This window comes from Glossina fuscipes, unplaced genomic scaffold (genome assembly GCF_014805625.2).
Source record: "Glossina fuscipes isolate IAEA_lab_2018 unplaced genomic scaffold, Yale_Gfus_2 174, whole genome shotgun sequence".
Taxonomy (NCBI): Eukaryota; Metazoa; Arthropoda; class Insecta; order Diptera; family Glossinidae; genus Glossina; species Glossina fuscipes.
The window spans coordinates 2,015,856-2,040,180 of record NW_023998517.1 but is presented as its reverse complement, the minus strand read 5'-3'; the positions used below and the strand labels follow the sequence as shown (position 1 = coordinate 2,040,180).

The 24,325-nt window shown below is 32.6% G+C and overlaps 1 protein-coding gene across 1 annotated transcript in view; it reads left to right on the top strand.

Moving 5' to 3' along the window:
- Positions 1-9,363: 9,363 nt before the first annotated feature.
- Positions 9,364-24,325, top strand: part of LOC119641758 (homeobox protein abdominal-B) — a 31,282-nt gene continuing 16,320 nt past the window's right edge. The window contains exons 1-2 of the mRNA XM_038040593.1: positions 9,364-9,832; positions 13,913-13,959. The gene's annotated coding sequence lies outside the window, so the exon portion shown is untranslated. The remainder of the gene's footprint in view (positions 9,833-13,912; positions 13,960-24,325) is intronic.

Below are 24,325 nucleotides of genomic sequence, written 5' to 3'. Positions count from 1 at the left end.
AATAAAAAATATTTTAATGTGTATTTATTAATGGCGGCTAACACAGAAAAAATTTGTTTACAATCGTTTAAAAACTCATCAAAATATATGCAGAAATAACGATAGCAACGACGGCGGTAATAATGATGATGATAATGATGATGATGAGGATGATGGTAATAACGGCAGTGGAGCAAAGGTCGTTGTGCACTTGAAACATAAATATTATATACATATATATATATATATATATATATATATATACGTACACATATATATATAGCATAAATAATACAATAACGCCTACACGATATATGTATATATATATATATATGTAGTATGCATAGGAATAAATCTTAAACAAGAACTAAACCGCGAAACGCTGCAGAAATATTTTTATTGGATATTTGCAACGGTTTTTGTACCGACGTAGTTCTTGCCTCTCTTAACCCCACCATCAGCGAATAAAGGCTTCGGTCATGGTTTAATGTAAGGAAAAAGCACATAATTTCATTTAATGATCATTTAAGTTGTCATAAAAGTTCAATAGTCTTAAGAGAAAAAAAAAAAAAAAAATCTAAGCAATGCAAAAAGAAGAATTTATTTTTATTTAATTTTCGTATGACTTTTAAAAAAAAATTTAATTATTTCAAGTACAAGAAGTAAAAAATTAAAACGAAAACCAAAAAAAAAAAAAATTGAATTTTTAGTTACGTTTTGTACAATTTTTTAAGTTTTAAAATAATTCCTGGAACTGTCGTTCTTGCCTACACTTGTGCTTTACTTATGACTTATGTAGTTGTAGTAGGTTGGGTCTGTTGTTCAACAATAGCAAATGTATTCACGTTCACATACACCTATAATCACATGTTTGCATGCCTACTTGAGTCGTTTCTTTTTTTTGTTGTTTTTTTGCTTGCTTTTATATACACATATATATGCAATATATATTTACGTGTATGAAAAGTTGAGTGCGCGCACGTTTGTGTGTATCGCCCAAGAGATCAGCATGGTATATTGTCAGCCATTAGTTATCTATCTCTTTCTCTCTACTACGTATAAGCTGCTTGCGTATTGTTGTTCGTTGTGCTTCTCGTGTGGAATGCTTAAGCACTACTACTACTACTACTATTGCTTCTACATCGACCATCACTTTTATCACTATGGCTGCTTAAAAAGCAGCACATGAACACTGCATGCATGGCTGTCATGCAGTATGGTTGTATAACCAGGTATTTACAAGTGTGTATGAATCATCAAAATTGATCACTCATCATGAGATCTCTTTTTGTTGTTATTGTTGTTTTTTTTTTTTTTTTTTTTTGTATATGGAATAAAATAATTTCATTAATGAGCAGCCGACGGTCGGCTTAGTTGAAAAAAAGGAAGTATTTTTGAAATAACAAACGAATTTCATCATTTATTGCAGTTGGGCTGAAGTCCCTTAGTGATGTAATTGAAAAAGGGAGAGTACCGAAATCTCTTTCTTCGCAAGTCGTCGATTTGATACGTACGTCCTTACGTCGGATTTTCTGTGAAGTGGTTTTGTGAAGTTGGAGGGCTTCCTTGGATTGGTTTTAAAGCAATACAACCATTAAAAAATAAAGGAGAAATTCAATTGAACAGAAGCATTAAGCTTCGAATCATGCGAAATCTTTTGCGGGCATGTAGATGCGGGTCTGCATGAAGGGGTTGAAGTGTTTAGGCATAATTGGGAACCTATATGAACAATGCATGGTTCACATGTTCGCATATTTGATTTTATCCAATTTGCTTAAATTTCTTTCGCTTGTTGTGTTAATTTTGTAAATAGCATTAGCTGTGTACACGCTCTGTACCCTGTAGATAGGACGACAAGTTCCATTTCGTCATTGTCCAACATTTATAAGGTACCGGAATTGATGATTGCCCACGAATACATGTACTTACTACATAGAAATTGGAGAACTTTCGTATTTGTAAGCAGAGGATTGGTTTTTTTGAGGGATTCCCAAAAATTGGCATTAAAGAAGGTAGGTCCTACGGTCCTGTTATACCATTCAAAATACTATCTAAGCAGTTATTACGTACCGATAGGTGGAAATACAGTGAGAGAATCTTTACTTTTGCTTTGCAAACATCTCGCCATCAGACATTTTTGAATTAATTCAATTTCAAATATCTTGCTCCTTAAACGTTCATCTGTTTACATATAAAGATTTAGTGCAAAATGACTGATGTCACGATTCTTTGTGTAAGAATCATCGAATATTCTATAGTCTTATAATTATTTAATCTTGTTATATATACTTTTTTCTAACTTTTTTCTTTAACAAAATGCACTTTCCGTCGGCTCTGCGTAGTATAAATATCGGAATCTAAGCAACGTAGTCTTTTTCATGATTTAAAATTTCATAATTTTGCGTTCATTCCTTTCGCGATTTTCTTTCAATGTATGTGAAAATATGTATAATAAATATATATATAAATTTGTCTGCATAGGGAAACAAGTTAAGTTCGTTTACATAAAAAAAAAATAATTTTCTTGCAATTTCGATAAACAAAAGGCTCGATAAGCATAAATAAACTTAAGTGCATGTCTACACGCGTTCTATCTCGGATGGCCTGAATATGCGGTAATAGTTTTTAAACAAACTTTAAGTTAATGTTATTTGTTTGGCATGGGGGGAAAAAAAGAGGAAAATAAATTACAATATATTATTGTTATCGTCATTCACGGCATCGCTCTAGTAATGTAATGAACGGGACATAAAGACACAAAGACCTTAACTGGCAACAATTGCGGAACAGGCGCGCACACATGCAAACAATTTTCTTTGGTCGTTGTAAACATGACGACATAATGGCCTAAAACTATAAAGAGGAAGAATAGAACTAAAAGTTAATGGTTTGTGCATGTTTTCTTTTCAGCCGTGGCGCTTAACATTATTTATGATGTTTGGAGAAAATTTCAACAACAATAACAACAAAAATTATATACAGAATATATATATATATATATATATAAATGGAAGTATATAAGTTTGTATGTGCATATATGTATGTATGTATATGTTTATGCATATAGACCAGGAATACGCAGACAGTTGATTTATATTTTATGTCTTCAGTCTTCATGTTTCGATTTACCCTTCTACCCGGTACAAGTGTGTCTTTATCTTCCTTTTCTTTTTTTTTTTTTTTTTGCCATTTCGTATTCTTTTGTTGTTGCAATGATTATTTATTTATTTTGCTATTAATACCTCCATACTTTATTTTGTTAGTTTTGCCAACGTTGCGTTGCATTCAAAATTCACGGTCATTTTCCCATATTTTTATTATCACGCATACACGCGTGTAAGCATTATTCACTTAAGTTATATAAATGATCGGAACAATTTTAATAGTTTACGTATCTAAACAGTGTTACCCCTTGACAGTGGGGCTCCAATAATCGGTCCAAACGACACTCTCTATCAAATGTTACTTCATTTAGGATTAAAAAAACTATGGTAAGCGTTTTTCTTGCAAGTCCGCTTTCGAACACATCGCCTAATTAATTGCGGCAAACGAAAGCTTAATAAAACAAAAAAACAAAAAGAGGAGAAGGAGTTCTTTCTCCCTTTCTTTCCAAATAACTAACTAAAATTTGGATTAAAAGAAATTTTTTTTTTTAGTCACGCATATTTGCATGCATTGTGACGGATTGGGGGAGGGGATGTTCATTAACTAGATTAATATTGAGTTTGATAAGCGATTTGCGGATCTTGACCGACCGTTGCCAGAATATTATTAATCTTTTGCTCATTAGATAAGAGTACTTGCAGTTTTGAAGCTCCCTAAGCGTAAGCAATAGAAAGACCATTTCATAATTTGCTTCAAACGTGAAAAGCGCAAGTGCCTTCTCGACCGGTCGTAGTGTTTCTAATTTTATAAAACTGAAGCTGTAAAATATGGCACTTTGCTCATTTCCAGAATACAACACACAGTACAGGAAATTTTAATAATTTTTGGCTATCTACAAACGTTAAAAGTCATTTGAAGGGTGACGCATTTGGCATATTCACTAATGCTGTCTTTTCAGTGGAAATTGTTGTTATTGAACAAAACGAAACAAAACCACTTTTTCCTTTATTCACTTAAGGCGACATATCATCGATGTAATTTATTATATTTGCGGAAATTGTCTTATTAGTATGTAATCTGGTTTTTTCATACTCTTTAACACTGGCTGCTCATCTGTCTGCTTGTCTGCCTGAACGGCGTCTGCCACATATGTCATGTAAGTTTATATTTGCCTTATAATGTCTCAGTTGTCGAGCTTTTTTGAAGAAATTTGCTATTGAAAGTGGATTGGATTGGGTAAATTTTACGACTTCTTCCTTTTTGCTTTGCAAAAATCCATTTATGGAAAATGAAAAATTGCAAAAAAAAAAAAAATGGCGTCGATAGTTCGCATATTTCGGCATGGACTGATTTTTTTGATTTTCTCCCATACGACCGTATCTACAAAATTTAAGCCTTTATATGATAAATAGATTTTAATATGTGTAAGGGAAAATCGCTAAACCCTCCCATCCAAAGTGGGTGTTTATATGGCAAAAAAAGAAAAACTGATTTGCAATATTTTGTGACGAAAGCAGATAAAGTACAGCATGATCATTGGCAAGAAATTTCAATTTACTAAATTTGGAACTCGTCAGTTGGTGTTTTTTTGACCCTTATAAAGATGAAAGGTCCCACGAAAGCAGGATACACTTTTTAGAATTTTATCACGACAATCACGACACTATAGAATTGTATTAGGCAAAGCAGGTTAGGGAATTTAATGGGTGTCGGGCCTTGCTGGACTATAATCTTTTTATTTATTTTTATATAATGGAAATTTATTTGACGCTTTATTGATTCGATTGTGATATTTGTGCGTGTTCGCATATTCGCCTATTAAACAAAATAATTAATGGCTTAATTCAAATAACAAATACATAAATTAGGGGTTGAAGCACAACTTCTTTTTTCAAACCGACGCATTTCTTGGTATTGGTCGGTAGGGTTGCTTTGAAAAATGTAAATATTTAGATAATGAACGACATTCAATTTTTATATCCGCCATTAAGACCACGGTTTATTTATTTGTGTCAAACTCAAGTAGACATATATCTGGAAAACAATATGAAAACTCCATATGTATTTGTGTATATTTGATAAGCATACTCGCATGGCGTTCAATTTCTCAGGTTGGGAAAGCCTTATACAATCTCTTATCTCTTTGGCCGTAATATGTGATCCAATTATTTATGTAAACTTTATGTTTTCATGGTTTTCTTCTCATTTTATGTTCTCCAATTTCGTTTGTATTTGCCATTTACAAGAATGATTTGAAAAAATATCAGTTTTCTTTTAAATGTTTGTCGTCATTAGATTAGTTAGGATTAGTTTTACTGCATTTGTGTACATGTGCGTTCGCTTGCGCGCGTAATATACAAAAATTGCTTCTTTTTTTTTGTATGTACATATCATTGTGTGCGTATATATACATATAATGTGGACATATGCGTATGTGTGTATAACAAACCTTTCCTGACTCAAAACATTTACAAAACTACTTCTTGTGTTTTTTGTTTTTTTCTTTCAAAATTTTCTTTAAAAGTTTATACATACTTTTTTTTATCTCCAGTACGGCAACAAAAACCGCTAAAGCATAAGCAACGAGCAGAAAAAAGAAAAAAAAAAAAAAAAACAACAAAAAAAATAAAACTTTTAATTAAAAAGTTTTGCAATCGTAAAAGATTGCGTTCACAAAAACAGTGCGATTAAAAGTCCGCAAAGTGAGAGCTGGCATCGTGCTGATTGTCTGTTGCCGGCTTGAATAGCAGGCTGTCTCTTGTCTATGCTGGCCGGCTGCCTGGCTACCTTACTGCCTTATTGCCTTGACGAACCGTCTAACTAGCCAATCTAAACACTTTTCCTTCCTTCGTTTTCTTTGTCGTTTCTCTTTCTGCTTTTTTCAAGTTGATGAGCATTAATAAAAATAATTGTCAGTGGTTTTGCTACTATTTAAAACGTTTTACGACTTGCAGGTTTAATTAAAATACATATTCTCTGCCGAGCTATGAGTCTTATGTTCTTCGACGGTTCGCAAATAAAGCCAATTGCCAACCGAAAGCAAAAAAAAAAATGTTTCTTCTTAGATGATGTTTAGTAAATTGTCGACAACAACTCAATCTGCAAAATAGTTTTGTCTTTTCTGATGCATTTGTATTTTCCCGTTGTTCGTTCGTAATACTTTTGAGGCGATTCAAAATTAAAACTGATGCTGAGTTAATGACTGCAAACATCATAACTTATAGGTATTTGAATGACATAGTGAACGTTTGCATATTCTCTCACATATTGGTTCCGCTTTGGTCATTTGAACATTTTCGTGAAAGTAATTTGTTTGATCTTTTTTCCAACTTTTTATCAATATTAGTAAACGCTGATTTTAATGGTGATGATAAGATTTCAAAATATATCAGCGGACCATAACGTGAATAATGATCGTGAATAAGCTGAACATATCTCTTGATAATTTTATATGTTCCACGATTTCGTACCAATGAATAGATTACGAAGACTTTATAAAATCACGTTTATCTTCTAAACTGCGTTTTACGATCAGGAAAAAGCTACGGCTATGACAACAGTTAACCATTAAATATCCTACACCTCTTGGCTTAATAATGTTATTCATACTCACATTTCTCAAAATATGGCTTTATGTGGGAAGTGGTCGAAATAGCGGTCCGATCCGAACCATTTGCAAATAGCAACCATCCCAAATCTTATGAAAGTACGCCAAAAATTTCTGTCTGTAGGAAGAATGCAAGAATACAAGGCAGGCGGACAGATGCACACACGGACAGACAAACTAAGGTAAAGTTTAAAGTGGTTCTGACTTGATTGGTATAATAACAAATTATCGGTCTATGTCAAGCACTTGTAGGTGCGCACAAACTTGTTATACCCTTGCACCCTAGGTGGCATAGGGTAGAATTGTTGATAACGCACAAGCAAAAATTCAGTCGTAACAAAATTCATTTCATGATTAAGATAATCGGACTTCAGATTGGTTTTAAAGTGAGAAGCAAAGTGTCGCAAGCAATGCCGAAGGTTTTGCAATCTTGTCAAACTTCGCGCTGGGATCATTCGCAAGAGGATGCCTGTCTATAATCCTTACATTATTGCTATTATTCATGCTTTTATTATTCACTTCTTTCAAACGTCGAAGCGCATTATTAATAGTAATAACAATACCTTTGTTGATTGACTGCATTAATGATAATGAACAGTGAATGGCAATAGCGGAGGTCATCCTCTGTTCTATGAGATTCTAAGAAAGCGAAACTGAGAACATAACTTGCAATTTTTTTCCCAGAGCAAGGATTGCAATGCTGACGAAATGCTAACAGAAATAAATAAATAAATGAATCAGTTAACCGATTAATAAAGAAAGAAATAAAACAACGACGAAGTATGATGGGAAGACTCCACCTAGAAAGGTAACGCCCACATTTATTTTTTAATTCAAAGACTGAAATTGTTTTTCTACAAGTTGACGGCCTTCCTTTAGATCTTTATTAAGGGGTGCTTTGAACCCTTTGAGCAGGATCCTAAAGAATTCTCTCTTGTCCAGCGTTGTAATAACATCTATACATTTCTCAACGTTTTGAATTTACATTGACAACATACATGCATCTACACATACATATCTATGCAATTTTTGTGATTTCAATTTGTTCAGGAAGATAAATATTTCACTGATTGTGGTTGACAGCCTTTCGTTTTCTCCTCGATTGCTCACTGGGAAAAATTAGTAAGATGAGTAATGGGTTCCTCTATGTCTTACTCGGCGTTACTTCAGAGGACTTGTCAGTTATTCTTCTGTTCATCATTTCGATAGATGAAATGAAAATTTGACCGCTTTTCGGTTAAGGCTAAGAATATGTGCCCTAAGTCTTGTTTCCGGTACAGTGCATGATTAAATGTACGATATATGAAGAAATGGTTCAAATATACGGAATAGTTCGTAAACGTTTTGCTAATAAAATCTTTTCAGATCGCATAAATTTCGGAATGAAAAAAATCCGAAAATTTTTTCTTTTTTATTATGCATGCATTACATTATTAATGTTATTATTATTTATATGATGTACTTGTGTCATGCATGGAATTTAAAAGCTTTTTAAAATTAAGCTTTAAAACCTGACACGTTTGAAGGTCTTTTGCATTTTTAATGAGACCACACATTTAGTTTCAAAAATTTTATGAGAATAAAAAGTAATGATACAAAAGACAAAAGAATGTAATGAAAAACGTCATCATTATGATCATCATCATCATCATCATCATCATCATCATCATCATCATCATGATGATCATCGCATCTGACACATATTAAAAATACATATTTAATTTTTAATGTCTTTATATATATACCTATATGGAGAGAGATACATACATACATACATATATTTGTTTTTCAAAATAAAAGAAAAAATTTCAATTCTTCATTAATGATTTTCTAAACTGTTCTATTCTGTACATTTCTGTTAACTACAATCCTGCTCGGTGCAGGGAAACATTTATCTTTGAAATTTTTCGTTGGGTAAATGTTCTTGTGCGAATATACATAGTGCAGAATGCAACGAAATACATGGAATATATGTATGTGTATATGTTTGTAAGAATATTTACTGAATTTTAAGACGTATAGTAAATCTTTCACTATGCTTGACCGTTGCTTAGTCTATTTATGATTTCATACATTTCCTTTCTTTCGGTTGTGGCATCTTGAAGGCGCGCTCCGCTACATAATTTAAAGATGAATGTGTATTACGGCATCTATAATGGATCTTTTTATTTGCTCTCGTCCGTATAACATTTCTTACTGATCCGGCAACTTTAGCTGTAGTGAGTTGTTATTTCGTTTCTGTTTTCCCTTTTTCTGTTTTTTAGTTTATGTTGTTATTGTTGTTATTGTTATTGTTAAATTTCTCAGCAAGCTCTATAGTAAAAGCATTATATCGCTTTATTGACGCGAGAGTATATGTGTGTATATGTTCGCATTTTCGTATCTGAATGTATTCGTCGCAAGCATGCTGAGCACTGTTGCTCGTTCCTCGTTTCAGTCAGTACAGACAGCTTACAAGTATACAAACATATATAAACTTATATATATATATATATATATTTATATATATATATATATATATATATATAAGTTGTGTGTGTGTATGTATGAACGTTTTTTTTTTGTTTGTTTCAACTAAAGAAAAAATATTGAATTAAAATATTTTTTTTTACTGTTTTGTTAGTAGCTATTTAACAATTTTCGAGTCGTTATCGCATGCGCACGTCGCGTACATTTTCTACAAACAAAAATTGTAATTATTTTTCTTGTTATATTTTTTATGAATCTTAAATAACATTACGCATAAGCAAATAAATTCGCTTAAGAATTAATTAAATTGTTTTTTGCGTAAATTCAACATCAAGTTCATTACACATAATGGCCATATTATCGATATCTTAATGAGACGTGAACGTAAGCGTGTTGTCTTATATTGTTGTGTGTGTTTTTTTTTTTTAAATATGAGTGCAATGTTTTTAGTTGGAATTGAATCTAAGAAGATGCTTTGGGTGCAGAAAATGCTTAATTAAAGTAAATTATAATTCATGTGAGAACGTATGTGAAAGCAACAAATAAATAAACAAATTTCCTTACAACCTTCGATTCTATGGATTTATTTGTGAACTAATTAATTTCGAAAGATGAAATAAGCATAGCGAGGGATGCGTGTGTGATGTTTTACATACTTCATCAGTAAACCAGGTAAGAATTGATTCTTATTGGATTTTCTGTAATGAATTAATTCCAACTGGAAGGTATATCAGACACACTTCGATATTTAGACTTTGTTCTAATCTATGTTTTGCAATATATTATATTTACCACCTATGGATAACGGTGCATTAGTCTTGAAATACATATTTGCAATACAAGGAAATATGCACCAGAATATTAGTGAAAGGTACACTGTTTTGGGATCGTAAAAACCAAGAAACTTGTTTCCTATAGTTCCATACAAGACGAAGATCAAGTCTTAAAAAGCAGCTAGTATAAAGTAGAAGAACCCAGGAATATCCTTTGGGAGTCCCACTACATAAAGCACCTCAAGGTTTAGTAGAAAAATCACTACTTCTTGCTTCAAGATATGTATTTTTTTTTTCATCATTTGAAGATTTCGTAATGAGCCTTGGCTCAGGTCGCAGCTCGTAAAGAAAATACCGAATGCTATATTGCAGTTAGTGTTCTAAAGTTATGTGCATAGTTCTCCAATCCCAAAATTTTGGGTGATTCTTTTTTGGCTATGGGCTTTGGGCTACGTGAGGCACGCTGCGGTATAATTTGCAATAGAAACACGCAGACCGATTAGGGCTACGCATATACACCTTTGCATTTACTTACGAAAGTAATCAAAATCGGGCAGAATTGGAAAAGAAAGAACAAGCCGATCGACCGATGCGGGTTAAGATCCAACCTGAGTCTCCACAGAGTTGAGAAAAGCTTAAAATATTGTGGCTTTTTGTGAAGGATACATAATCTAGTTGAAAATTGCTCAACGTAAAGGAGCTGATGAAGGAGCAGAGCGTCTCTTTGATATGCGGTAGTAAACCGATGAGTTTCTCTACGAAGTTAATCAGACGTTAGAGATGATGCATGTTGACGATGTTTATAGATTGCAATCACTGCAGAAATTTCCACTATTGGCTCTGCTTAGCCTCAGATTGAATCTTAAAACAATGATTTACGTACGCAAGATAGTAGTCGTAAAATTCGCTTTTTTATTCACACAGAGTTTGCCTTTTGAAAGAAATCTTATTGACATACTCTTCGATTCGAAGCTATGGATGAAACTTTAGTTTACCATTGTAATGAGTCTTTTTCTAGATCAGCACTTTCACAATTGGCTAAAATTAAATCGCAAAAGGATTGCGCTCCGCAAAATAGAAAATTTTAATTGTTTATCATTAATCTTTATATAAAACAACGACACTGGGTCTTGCGATCAGTTATTTACAAAAATATGTTTTAACTTAAAATCTAAAGAACCAGTGCACTTACTTAGTTGCACAATCATTACTGAAGCATTTGCATGGAATGTATTTGCATTTCTGGTCTCTCTTTACATATGACCCAAAAATATCGGGTTATAGTTATAAAGAAGTAGAAACACTACAGTGGGCCATGGTTCGTCATTAAATATCCTCCATCATCCTACAATTAGTCAAGCAGAACTTTCAAAATAAGGGGCTATATGGGTCGTGGATCCGGAAAACTATCAATAGCGTTCGTCCTTGGGCCGCAACATAGCAGTTCATTACATTTTATCAAGACATGGCGGGCTGTAGATTGAGCAGAGGAAAACAAGACGGATAAATGGGCAAACAAACTTAGATCCATTTAGAAAGTGATTCTGAATTTGAATAAAAGTTGGACAAATCTCAAATACTTCTGCGTATTAAGTATATGAGCATAACCTGCCCTTGTTCTGCATGTTACTTATACAACGACTTTTAAACATAGAGCGTTGTATATAAAGTAGTTAAAAAAGTGGTCCTATCCGAATTGTTTTCAATAGCTTTCGCCCTTGGGCTAAAACTCGCCATTCTACCAAACGTAATCGAAATGTTTCGAAAATTTGCGATCTATAGGTTGAACACAAAGAAAAAAACAAAACACGTGGAGAGACAGGTGAGCTTGGAATCACTTTCTAAATCGATCGATATGTTAAAAAGTGGATCTCTCTTAAGTATTATTATTATTATTATTATTATTATTAATTTCGCCAGAGAAATAAATTCTAAGACTAAACTCTTAAAAGCACTAGCATCTGAAGGCTATCGGCTTTTATTAAAAACTCTACCGCACTTGAGATTCAAACCCACGACCATTGACTCGCTAGTCGAGGTTCCTCCCCTTCGGCTACTCAGGCGGATCTCTATCTTAAGTATTTGTGGCTATTAATCTTGTACCACAAGTTATGTACTTCTTTGTTTAAGAATAACTATATAGAGAAAATTATTCAGATTATTATCGTAAATTGGCGATTAGTTAGGCGACTTTCCCAAGTGAATTCGTTATTTATGGATAAATAAATAAATAATAAATGTTTGCAATGATAAACGATACATAAACCATAATTTCCACAAAGTAAAGTGGCGGCACCTTGTCTCAGCTTTTGCGAAACCGTTATAAAAACCATGCAAACATTATTAAATTGTTTTTTCGTAATTGCCTCTTATCAAGACTATGGTGTAAGCAACTAATTGTAGCTGTTCGAAATTCGTTTTAAGTTGACTTTAAGTCGCTTACCTACTTTTAGTTTAATTTAAAATTAAAGGAGTGCTCAATAATTCAAAATTAGCCGAAGGTAAGCCAAGTCAAAGATTTCAAGTCAATTAAAATTTCTTTATAGGTTATATAATATGTTAAGCAAAAGCTTACATGAGGTCATTCGATACGTTCACATACGACGACTGACTCTACGACTGTTCTAACGTGTGATTGTTAACAATAAATAATATCGAAAAAAGGGGAGTAATATTAAAATTTTGTTTTGTTTGTTAATTACTAATATTCTTTTACAAGATTTACCTTCATAAACGATTAAAAGAAGGAGAGAAAAAAAAAAAAAAAATTAAAAATTTGATATATGTCTAAGCGTTTATCATAATAACTGAAAGCCGCATATCGCACATTGAATAAATTTATTAATTAATTTAATTGTTTATAAAATTTATAGGTCTGAATATTATCATCAATCATCTACACAAGTAATATTTTGAAATAAATATCATTTGACTAATTAAAAAAAGTAATAAAAATATTGTTTAATTGCATTTAATTAAAAAATCTGCAAAAACAATTGAATACAGTCACATGCATTTATATATATATAAATATATAAATATATATATATATATATGAACAAATGCACTGGCTAACCGCCAGATTAATAAACCTCAAGTCCATTAAAAGGGAAATTCTATTTCAAGTTAATCGGCACAAAATCCTCTAGAAATTTCTATGTTTACCTGTCTGTCTGTCTGTTGTGAATAAACTTGAAGGTTTGAACTGACAGCTGATGACTAATGAATGGCCCAGTAATTGGTTGAGTAATCTGTGTGAAATCGTAAGTGATAGGGTGTTATGTAGTCGAATAAAGAAAAATTTGTCTGCCAACTAAGCTCCTTTCAAAAAACTTCCCGGGTTTCTCAGCATTCTCGCCTATTCATCCTTGAAGTTGCCTTAATGCCGCACGACACACTAACTTGTAACTTGTCGTTCTTCACTCTTCACTTACTCCCCTCCTTTAAAATAACCTACACGCTTTAGTCTATCCCATAGTACCACATGTCTCAACTACTACTACTATTACAAACACTATTCCCTCCTTTCGACTCTCCAAATCAATGGCTCATCATGGCCACCACTGTGCCTACACACACGTAGGAGAAAGGTACTGAGTGGCTAAGTAAGAATTTAGAACACACTTTTAGTTACTGGATAAGCACTAACAATGGGCAACACTCGTCTAGAAAACATTAAACCTTTCTCTAGAGCAAATTAAAAACTTGGATCTTATTATTTCTATCAATTTTCGTTTAAAACATCAGGAGATAAATTCTTTATGCAGGACTGCTTTATGATTTTTAGGACAATTACAAACTGCGTCGACGACTTCTTTCAGAAAAATTGGAAAGATAGTCTAGCTATCTCATCAGCGTAATGCTTTGCGTTACTTTTTAAAATTCCACATATTATTTTTAATCTTGTAGCTATAGTTGCTTTTCTTCGATAATTACTTATACAAATCATATTTTTGTTGTTGTTTTACTTTACTTACAGAGTTCTCAAGTTGAATTATTAAACAACAAAACCCTTTCAACTTCCCGGTAAGTGAAATTTTTAATAGATTTTATCGTTTTGAGTAATGTATTAAAAGAGGATATTTTGAATATGTTTTCGAAAGTAGAAGAATTTTTGAAAAGCTATCTATCACTTATACCTCTAGTCACATAAGCACATTACGTTTTATATTTGAGATGAAAATGCAGTTAACTTAAGTGCTACTTTGATTGTCGCTGATTTGTTGTCACATTGTGGTCATTTAATAGCTGGCTGGATATGTGGGTGAATGCAGAAGTGTTGTTCACGTTGTTCTTACTGTTGTTGCTGTTGTTGCTGTTGATTTTTATTTTTATGTCATACCTTTTTAAGTTTATGACCAAAACAATTCACAACGACACTCATTGACGAAACATACGCTCATACACCCCGTCGTCTATGCGCATATCGGGTGGACATGTAATCGCCATAGTTAAAGATGCTTCGCCTTCGTTAGAGCCAAAAAGTATGGGCAATACACACTGTAACGCGGCGATATCTTTTGCATTAACATTAAGGGCTAAATTGATTGTTTGTGTACGTTCTTCATAAATGCTGTTCGCTCGTATTCATGACCAAAAAACTTGCGGATATTTTCCTTTTATCATTGCTCTTGCGACGTCTAAAAATATTCATATTCCTTATAATGGCCATTAACTGCGACATTTACGAATGGAATTAACTTGAAATTCTGATGAGCATATGTTAAAGGTCGCAATACTCTTGCGTACAAGGTTTTTCCTGCAGGTTGCCGTCATTACGACTTTTAGACCGAAAGTGGGAAATAGTTTCTGATTGAAGTCGAATGTCAAAAATGCCCAATCAATGCATGCAGTTCAAGCTCGGCTGATGTCGGGAAACGCATTTTTAATCGATAAATTGAAATATTCGTATATCCGCAATTGTCTTTCTTTCCCTTCTTCAATTGTTGCATTTTTTTTTACTCTTGACTGGTATCAGAACATTGCTGGCACTATCGAGTTGTCGTAAGTGAGCCATATGTTTGGAAAACTTGCTAGACTTTGACAAGCTGATATGTGGGATGGCTTTCAAATGAATGTCTGAATGAATGATTCCAACGTCGACTTAAAGAGCATAGAGCGCCTGCTTGAACAGACTTTAATATTGTAATATAAACGTCGCGTAACGAAAAGTTCGACTTAAGCCGCATAAAAATTCTCGTATGTTTTGTTTTTTATTTATTTTTTTTTTTTGGACACATCCACCAAAGTGGCGGTCATAAATACATGCAAGAGGAATGTGGACACGACATTCCAAACCAAAGCAGTCTCCGGAGGGATGTCGTTTATTATTATTATTATTATTATTATTATTATATTTAAAGCGAACCAATTGTAGGAAAATGTGTCTTACAAACCAAGAGGTGATGCAATAAAATATCGCTATAAAAATCTATGAATGACATATTAAATCAATTGCCTAAAAATGAAAATAAAATTACAATTTACGAGATATTAGTTAGTGGTTTCTCTTAAACATGAAAAAACCATTAGATATACATACATAAGAAAAGCTATACAACGCTTATGTGCGTACATGTAAGCGTGAAATTAAATGAAATTGTAAAAAATTATTAAACATTAAGTCATTAAAAAAAAAAAAAAAGAGAAATTTGTTGCGCTTTTCTTTTATTCATCCTCGATAAGCACACGTTACCTGCAGGAGGGACGCTTCTCTTTCATATAACCGCTAAACGCAGCCCAGGTGTTTTGGTTCTTTACGTTTGTATTCTTTACAAAAATGGGAAATTTTGGAAAACCATTTTTGTATTTTTATTTTTTTAATGATTTTTATTACAAAGAAACTTAAGACGAACCACGACTACAGCGACACCAAGAAAAAAACAAAAAGACAGAAATGATCCTTTCCCGAGCAGTATTGACTTATCAAGAGTTCACCAGTTTCCATTTTGCTTCTTATTTTTTTTTTTGCCCTTTATCGTTGTTAGAGATCGTTTTTATGGTTCACTTGTAGCTTCTTGAAATAAGTCAATTAATTCAAGTGTTTAAGCCCCCGGATGAAATTTCTTATAAAAAGATCACTGATAATAATTTATCTACAATGGAGAGAGAATGCCTGTTTGATTACTAAGTAAAATGATTTAACAGTCAGTTACTAAGTTAAGAACGAATTTTAAAAATCCCGTAATTAGATTTTAGTTTGTCGTTAAAAGCAAGTGGCACAAGTGGAAGTGTTTATGTGGTACATATGATGTCTTTGGCCAAAATATAGAAAATAAGTTAAGCGAGAAAGTTCTGTATTGTACTTTGGACTTGAGGCTTGAATACTCGAGATTGTGGACTTGTTAGGTGCTTAACACGGTTTAATATAAACAAAGGTGAATAGGACAAATTTCTAGGCAGTGACAAATCCTTGATCCTCAACACGCGGAATGTTTTGAATTAGAAATATTTCTCCTCGGGAATGGGTTAAAAAGGTGATCACATATTAAAGCATAATTTTAAACTCACTCCTGTTATTGCTCGCAAGGTCTTAATATTAGGCAACCTTTGAATGCTTCTAAACAAATCGCGGACATTTTTAAGCCTATAGTCAGTTTGTAGTTGTCGATATCGAATAAACTTGATCGTAATTTCTATATATTAGTTGACAGTTGTTTAGTTGGTCGGTCGATAAATTTTCAGTTGGATAGTAACAGAAACGCCTACTTTGCCGACAGAAGTGTAAACTCACTGTTCGTTACAGCGAGTCGATCGCCGACAGCTATCGAGTTTACTTGATATTGATAATTATATGCCGGCCTCTGGCTACTGGCCCTTGACTAAGAAGCAATCTCGTAGTTTCGAAGATTTCTTCTATCTACTCGCGGAAAATGAACGGACAGACGTCCTTATATAAATTAGCATAGTTGTTATATATATATATACATATATGGAATCTATCTTATCTATCCCTTGTGCACAGTATCTATGCAGTGTCTGTATATAGGATCTATGGAATGTTACGAGCGAAATGATAAATCTAAGACATTCCTATTATTCTACGAACAAAATAATAACATGTATACGGATGACTAAAATTTAGGCAAAGCTAAAACAGCTATATAAAAATAGAACAACATTATTTTGAAAAACCGGTAATTTCAAAAGAGAATTAAAAACGAAAAAAAAAACTGTTTTTTTTTTTTTTTGAGAATACAATTTTTCCTGGAGCCATTTTGATGTCTTCATTGCACTCTTGTTGTCGTCAGTCTTGTCGTTGTACATGTCTAGAATGTTTGGCTGTTGTTCTTCCTCTAATGATAGTCACATGTATACCCAAATGCGTTTCCAGCAGAGCGAGCACGCACATACACACACTCATAAACGCTGAACTAGTGAAAGATGGCTTTTATACAAAATTCATTAAATATTAATTTTATACATTTTCTGTTGTTGTTTTTTTCTTTCGTTTCGGTTGGTGTTGGTGTTCGTTCATACTGCTTTCGACTTAGTGCCACGAGTACCTTTTTTTTTGTTTCTGTTTCTGATGCACATGAGATACGCATATAAAATTGTATAAAATATGTATAGAAGGGCGTGTTTAATGCATAACCATTTTACTCAAACATCTAAATGGAAAAAAAAAAAACATTAATTTTCCCAAAATGGATGGTATATTCATTCCGATATTATGCTTGCAACAATATAAAAGTAATAATCAGATGCCTTTAGCAATATCATATACATATATATATATATATATATATATAATATCTGACTGTAAACATACCGTGAAGGTCATACAATTTCCCATGTGCAAAATGATGAAAGACGCGAATATTTTTTTGCAATAAAGTTTTTATTATTTAAAATATGTCTGCCTGTTGTGCAAATTTTTTTTTCCAAGAAATCGCACTCTTCTGTGAAGGCACTCATCTAGTAAAAAAAAAAAATAAATAAGCAATAGAGGGAACCGGCATTTTTCTTCTCGAAACGAGTGATTCCGTAAGGAAGAGAAACTGTTACCTACGGTAGTTGGCATTAACTACTACAAAAGGCGAATAAAATTTTCATATTCGAAATTGAAACACTCGGTGGTTTATATAGACCCTTCTTATATGGGCTTGACCTCTAATATATATATGAATGAATTAGGTCCGTTTGTCCATTTTTTGTCCTGCCCTTTATCCTCAGTTTCTTTCTACATTCTTTAGTAGTTGTTGCTAGTTTGGTAATAAACATTTTTGCATAATAATCGGCTAACTTACGGTCTATATTAAATTTTGTTGTAAAATTTATGCGACAATTATTTATTCCAAATCCTCTAAAGCTTCAAAATTAAAAAAAAAAAAAACCGATAGAGTTTATACGCTTCCGTGATCCCCGCATTAAATTTTCAATTCGACTAAAATTAAACAAAAACAAAAAAGAATTTTTTTCTTTCAATTTTTAAGAGGCAATATTTTAAGCTGATGGTCTTTTTTAAAATGTAAATTGGCCACTTTGATCTGAAATAGGTAGAAAGAAAATACACAAATACTTAACATAAGTAAAAATCACTATTTGGAGGCATATCACGTAATCTGACAAAGAAAACGAACCAAAAAAAAAAAAGAATACACAGAGGACGAAAGCCATAAAATGTTAAATTTATATTTCAATTAATAATGTCATCGACAAAAACTCACGACGATATATATATATATATATATACATATATATACGTGTGTGTGCGTATATATTTCCTCATGTATTTCATGGAAAATAAAACGACAACGAATGAACCTGTGGAAGAAAATTCAACATAAATATAATACAACCTGTTTATCAAGAAATTTCGTCGCTTGAATATTTCCAGTCAAGTATATACGACGTCGAGTATACGTAATTCTATTTATAATTTTTCCTCTTTTTTTTTTTTTTTAACTTAACTTATATATACTTACATGTATACATACATATATGTATAAATATATATGTATACACAGTATATGTACGCATATATATACAGAATAATACATATATATATATATATATGTTTCCTTACATTAAAGTAACTTATAAACTAAATTCACTATGGCGTCACGGAGGTAAGATTTGCCCAACCTTCACTTCATTTTCTGATATTTTTTTTACGTTTTATTTCATTTTAAATTAAAAATTTTTGCTTAAATAAATTAAACGATTTGAGAATGTACATACTTACATAAGCAGTTAGGGATTTTTTGTTTTTTTTTTGCATTTGGTTAAAATAAATTCAAACTTTTTATTGCTTTATAGTGTGTGTATCTTATAAAGCAAAAACTAATAAGAAAGTTATTATAATCACTATGAACCCATGGGGACGAATCTCAAATGCCCAACCACGAGCAGTTAGTTTTCTGTTGTTACTGATACAAGCCAGCAGATTGTTCGGATCCATTTTGAAGCGCTTTTAAATGGCGTTTTTTTTCCCGCACCTTATCTGTCTTCACTGTCTTTTGCTGTTCCCCCACTTCATATCTTAAGGGTTGATTACGTTCGTTTTTCAACTTTGATTGTTGGAAAATGACGGAACATATCTGAGTTTAGTCTTAACTTTATGTTTGATTTTTCACAATTTCAAAATTCCCAGAACATATGGACGGACGGACGGACAAACAAAGAAGCCAATGCAAAGATATACCTTAGTTGACTGAGTCTCGTCCGTACGAATCGAATGATAAAATTAATATACCTCTTTTTTACGGGAGAGAGAGATTTGTACTCTATGTATATATATATGTATATATATCTTTTTAAAAATGGAATTCATACCTCTTGAGCTTTAAGTTAACGTATTTAAGTTTTGCAATTTCGCTCAACTACTGCTATATATAGATACGTACGGATGTATGCATAAGGGAAAGCGCCAAGTTAACCTTGCACACCTTATGAAATTTATTTTAGCGGGATTTGCAATCGCTTGTAATTATCTATATTACTCTTTAACAATAATACCTTCACTGCTTCAAATATTTCGATTCGAGAATTCATGGGAAAGAAAAATATTTTTGACTAAATTTTGGTTTGTCTTTTTTTGCTTCTCCTCTTCTTTTTTTAAAGTAAACTTTTTTAAGATGAGGAACAAAATCACATAAAAGAAAAAAACGAACTCTAATTTCTTAGAAAAACTAATTAACTCGAAATACACTCTTTTGTTTTTGTTTTTGTTTTTGTAGTTATAACCACAACATGAAATTACATCACGGAAGAAATTATTTTCTTAGAGCTTGCGTACTGAAAACCACAAAAATACAAATACTTTGAGAAATCATGAAATCATAATAAAAAAAAACAAGAAAAAAAAAACAAAAAAAAAAAGGAAAAGAGAAAGAACTTCAAAGGTCTCAACCATATTTAAGTATTGCGTTACATATCGCATTGGCTTAGATGTGTTAGGAGAAAGCTTAAAGAATTTTCGCAAACATTGCAAATTTACAGAGCAGGCAACGACCCTTATAAAGGGTCGATCGATATTCTTCTTCTTTTTTTTCAAATGACTGGATAGACATTCAATTTAAGAGGAATTTTGAGCACCTATCAACAGGAAACTAATATATGATAGCATATATAATAACACTAATTTAATCACTTATGTTATAAGAATTGATTTAAAAAAATTTTTAATAGGAGATATTTTGACTTTTTTTCTGAAAAGTCAAAAAAGTCTTCAGACGAGAAATGCTAACCCTTTCAAGTAGCTTAAGCCCTATTTTAAGAGAATTCAAGTAAAGAAAGGTCTCTGCCTATATTAGGTAAATATGTAAATATGAAACCGGAATTTGACCACAGATATGACTCTTCACCACACGTGCCGGAAATCGCGTTTTTCTTATAGCCTTGACAAACATGGTTACATATTTACTTATCTGGTACATCTCATCTACATTGCATGAAGAGTCTATACGGCTTACCTTCTAGCTTGACCCTCAAGGGATGCTTTTCGCAGACTCCTTAAGTGAACAGCGAAAACGTTTCATCTATGTTCACTTGCCTTACAGTATGTTGAAATCATGGTTAAGGCTTTAAAAAGCCAATCTGGAGAAACAGACTTGATTTCCAATTGTGTCGTTATGAAAATGAACGAAATTGGTTCCTTTAGCCGAAAAGACTTACTAAAGAAATGATGACTTTCCTTTTTCTTTCTAAATAATGGAGTGAAAGCTCCAGGGCTCGCTGGGTCGTCATTTTTGCCCGCATAAAATTATTTTCAAGGCAAATGCCCTATATAAATAAGATAAGAGTATATAACTAGATTTTTTGGTTTGCAGGATTATCTAAGTAGTGCTACCAAATCGAGTAAAAATGTAAATTGAAATAAGCATAAAATGGGCGGATTTCAATTCTACGATTTTTTCCTTCTCTTCTGCAATCTCTTCAATCAAATTTCTCTACTTTGGCTGTAAATTACGTAAATCAAATGGGTGTCGGCTCACCCTTCGAATTGCCCAGATTCAGCTTGATTCAGGCAAAATGGCCGCTTCTTACTCAAAATGGAGTCGCAAAGATGTCAAACCAGGTTGTGACCAATGCTGAAACACAAAATAAGTCAACAAATTCACTTCGGTGTTTGACTTCAGTTTCCGTGTCTCATCTTGTCTAGCCCCCCTCCTCCCCTCTACTTCTTTCTTGACGCCCTGGGGAAAGTTTTGGTTCTTTTTTGAAAGTGCTTCCCCCTACACCAGCGCAAGGAATAACTTATGTGAAACTATGTGGAATGCCGTACTTTTGGACAATAGGAACGATACGATTCAGTTATTAGGTAGTAGCCGTCGTAGTATTATAAAAATGTTCCCCTCACGAGAACAATAAAAATAAAGTAATGGAAGAAGTATTTTTATAAACGAAGGTTAGCTTTAATTGTTATTATTTTTTTCTTCTACCTACAGCTTAAATAGTGCTTACATAAACTTGTATTTCAAAGCCTATTACGCACGTAGGGGAAGTGATTCAATATACAAAAAAGCAACTAACAAGAAGAAGAAAGCATAATGCTCCCAAAAAAATTGATGAGATTTTTTATAACTCATCCTTAGATTAAATTACGGGACATGGCAAGTTAACTTGCGACACACACATTATCAAAAAAATCTCCTCTCGTTCAGTTGTTTTTTTTTTTGGAATCATAAACTTAACCTTTTTGTAATACAAACAAAACGATACAACATACATTAGCTCGTTTTAAGGCATTTTTTCTTTAAATTATCTCAGTCCTTAGTTTTCGATTTTTTGATTTACCTTCCACTGGTTTAGTTCTAGAAAATTCGCGGCTCTTTTGATAATTATTCAATAGTTTTCACAGTATGTTCATGCAAGCAATTTTCTTTACGACGATGGATCATCATCAGCTATATTTACAAGCATCCTTTTTGCAACTTTTTTCTGTTTGAAACTAAAATCATCGTAAGAAGTCATACGATGGTCATAACAAGTCCGATGTCGTGGCTTCAAATGTCCATGCGCTTGAGTTTATTTCGAAGGTAGGTATAGTGAGTGTTCAATCGGTAAAGGCGTAACACTTCCTGATTGTGCACAAGATTACGTTCGCATCCATATCTCTTCCTCTTTCTCCACTTCCTTCGGACCGTCTCTATATTGGATAAATTGGGGGCGTGATTGCTCATTAAAAAAAAGGAAGAAATCACACTTGGCTTTAGTTGATTTGCAAGCGCGCAAACATATCCTTTTTTACTTCAATGACATGTTTGCCAGCGTTTGATGATGGAGGATGTGCCAAACGAGCGAAATTTTCAAAATGCTTTATATTATTATTTGACGGCTCGTTTTTAGTAATTTTAGTTCATTTTGGACTTTCTGTATTCTAGTTTAGCTCGGACTATCTTCTGTTTACAGTAAAAATTACAAGATATTCCTACATCGAATTGGACACAAAGAGTAGAAGTTGTTGGACGGAAGGTGGTGCTTCCGCAAATAGTTCAAGAAAATTATGGGAATTTAGGAGACACAAATAAATATCTTGAAATTATAGTTTCGTTATTTCCTTAATTATGTGATTCCCAGTAGTTTTCGTTAAGATATAAAAGGCTTAACATAAAATCAACACATCATAAAAGTTATGAGCAAGACACTCGTGTACTCGTGTACTCGTGTACTCTAATAATTGTAAACAAACAATCAATTTAAGTTATTTTAAAGTGGCGCTAAAAGTGCGACAATAATAAAAGAAAAAAATCTGAAAAATGAAAAAAAAAATCTATAACTTTCACTATCACCACAAGTCGTAACTGAACGCTCAAAATGGTTTAGGAAAATAATAAAACTATTTACGATTACGATTTACGTACACAAATAAGCACAAAAACGAGAAGAACAAATAAAGAATATATATATATATATATATATATATGAATGAATGGACATGTATGTATGTATGTATGTATAGTATTTAGAAAACTAGCCTCAATTAGCTATAATAATCCTCAGCTACAAAATAATAATAATTTGCTTTTATTAAAGCTTATAAATATAAAAAGTAAACATGCAAAGCTCGTTCGTTCAATAATCAGTCAAGGAATCCCCGGCTAATGAATAATGATTAACATAAACAAAAGATGAATGAGAATGGATATAAATATGAATATGACTATAAATATGACTATGAATGCATGAATGAATGAATGAATGAATGAATGAATAAATGAATGAATGAATGAATGAATGAATGAATGAATAAATGAATGAATGAATTTAAGTTTATGTGTTTCCCGCTTGTTATGCAAATTTTTATTTATTTTTCAACTATTTGGACATTAAAGTTCAAAACATTATAAAATAGTTTAGTTTGGTTGGAACGGTGCAGGTAGCATATGCATCCAAAAGATTTTTATGCATGCCGTCGTCAGTAGCATTTACTTATTTTTATGCCTTTTGCTTCTTTATTGATTTATTGCTGTTGCCATTAATGCGCATTTAATTGTATTCAGAGTCTTCTTTGCTTTTGCGCAGGCTCTCTCTCTCTCTCTCTCTCTCTCTCTCTTTCTCTTTCTCTCTCTTTCTCTTTCTCTCGGACATCTTGTAAAAGTGCAATTTGTTTTATTATATTTATTTATCGTAATTTTTTTATGTATTTGTTTGTAACCGGCCCATAAAGTGTTAATTGTTTTTATAAGGTGTTAATATTATACTTACTTATAAAGCTCTTAACAATCTATCGTACACATACACACAAGTGACCATATTGCTGCTTATGTGTACCATATTCAAATGTAGAACTTTTCTTCTTCCCGTAAGAAGACTGTAATTACCTATCAAGGACACTGAAAAACGTGCTGCGAGATCTCTTAAACGAATGCATTTTTATGTTGATCGCAAGTATTTTTATGTTTCCGTTGATATAGTAATGGAAGATGGTACATTGAGCGCCTGCTCA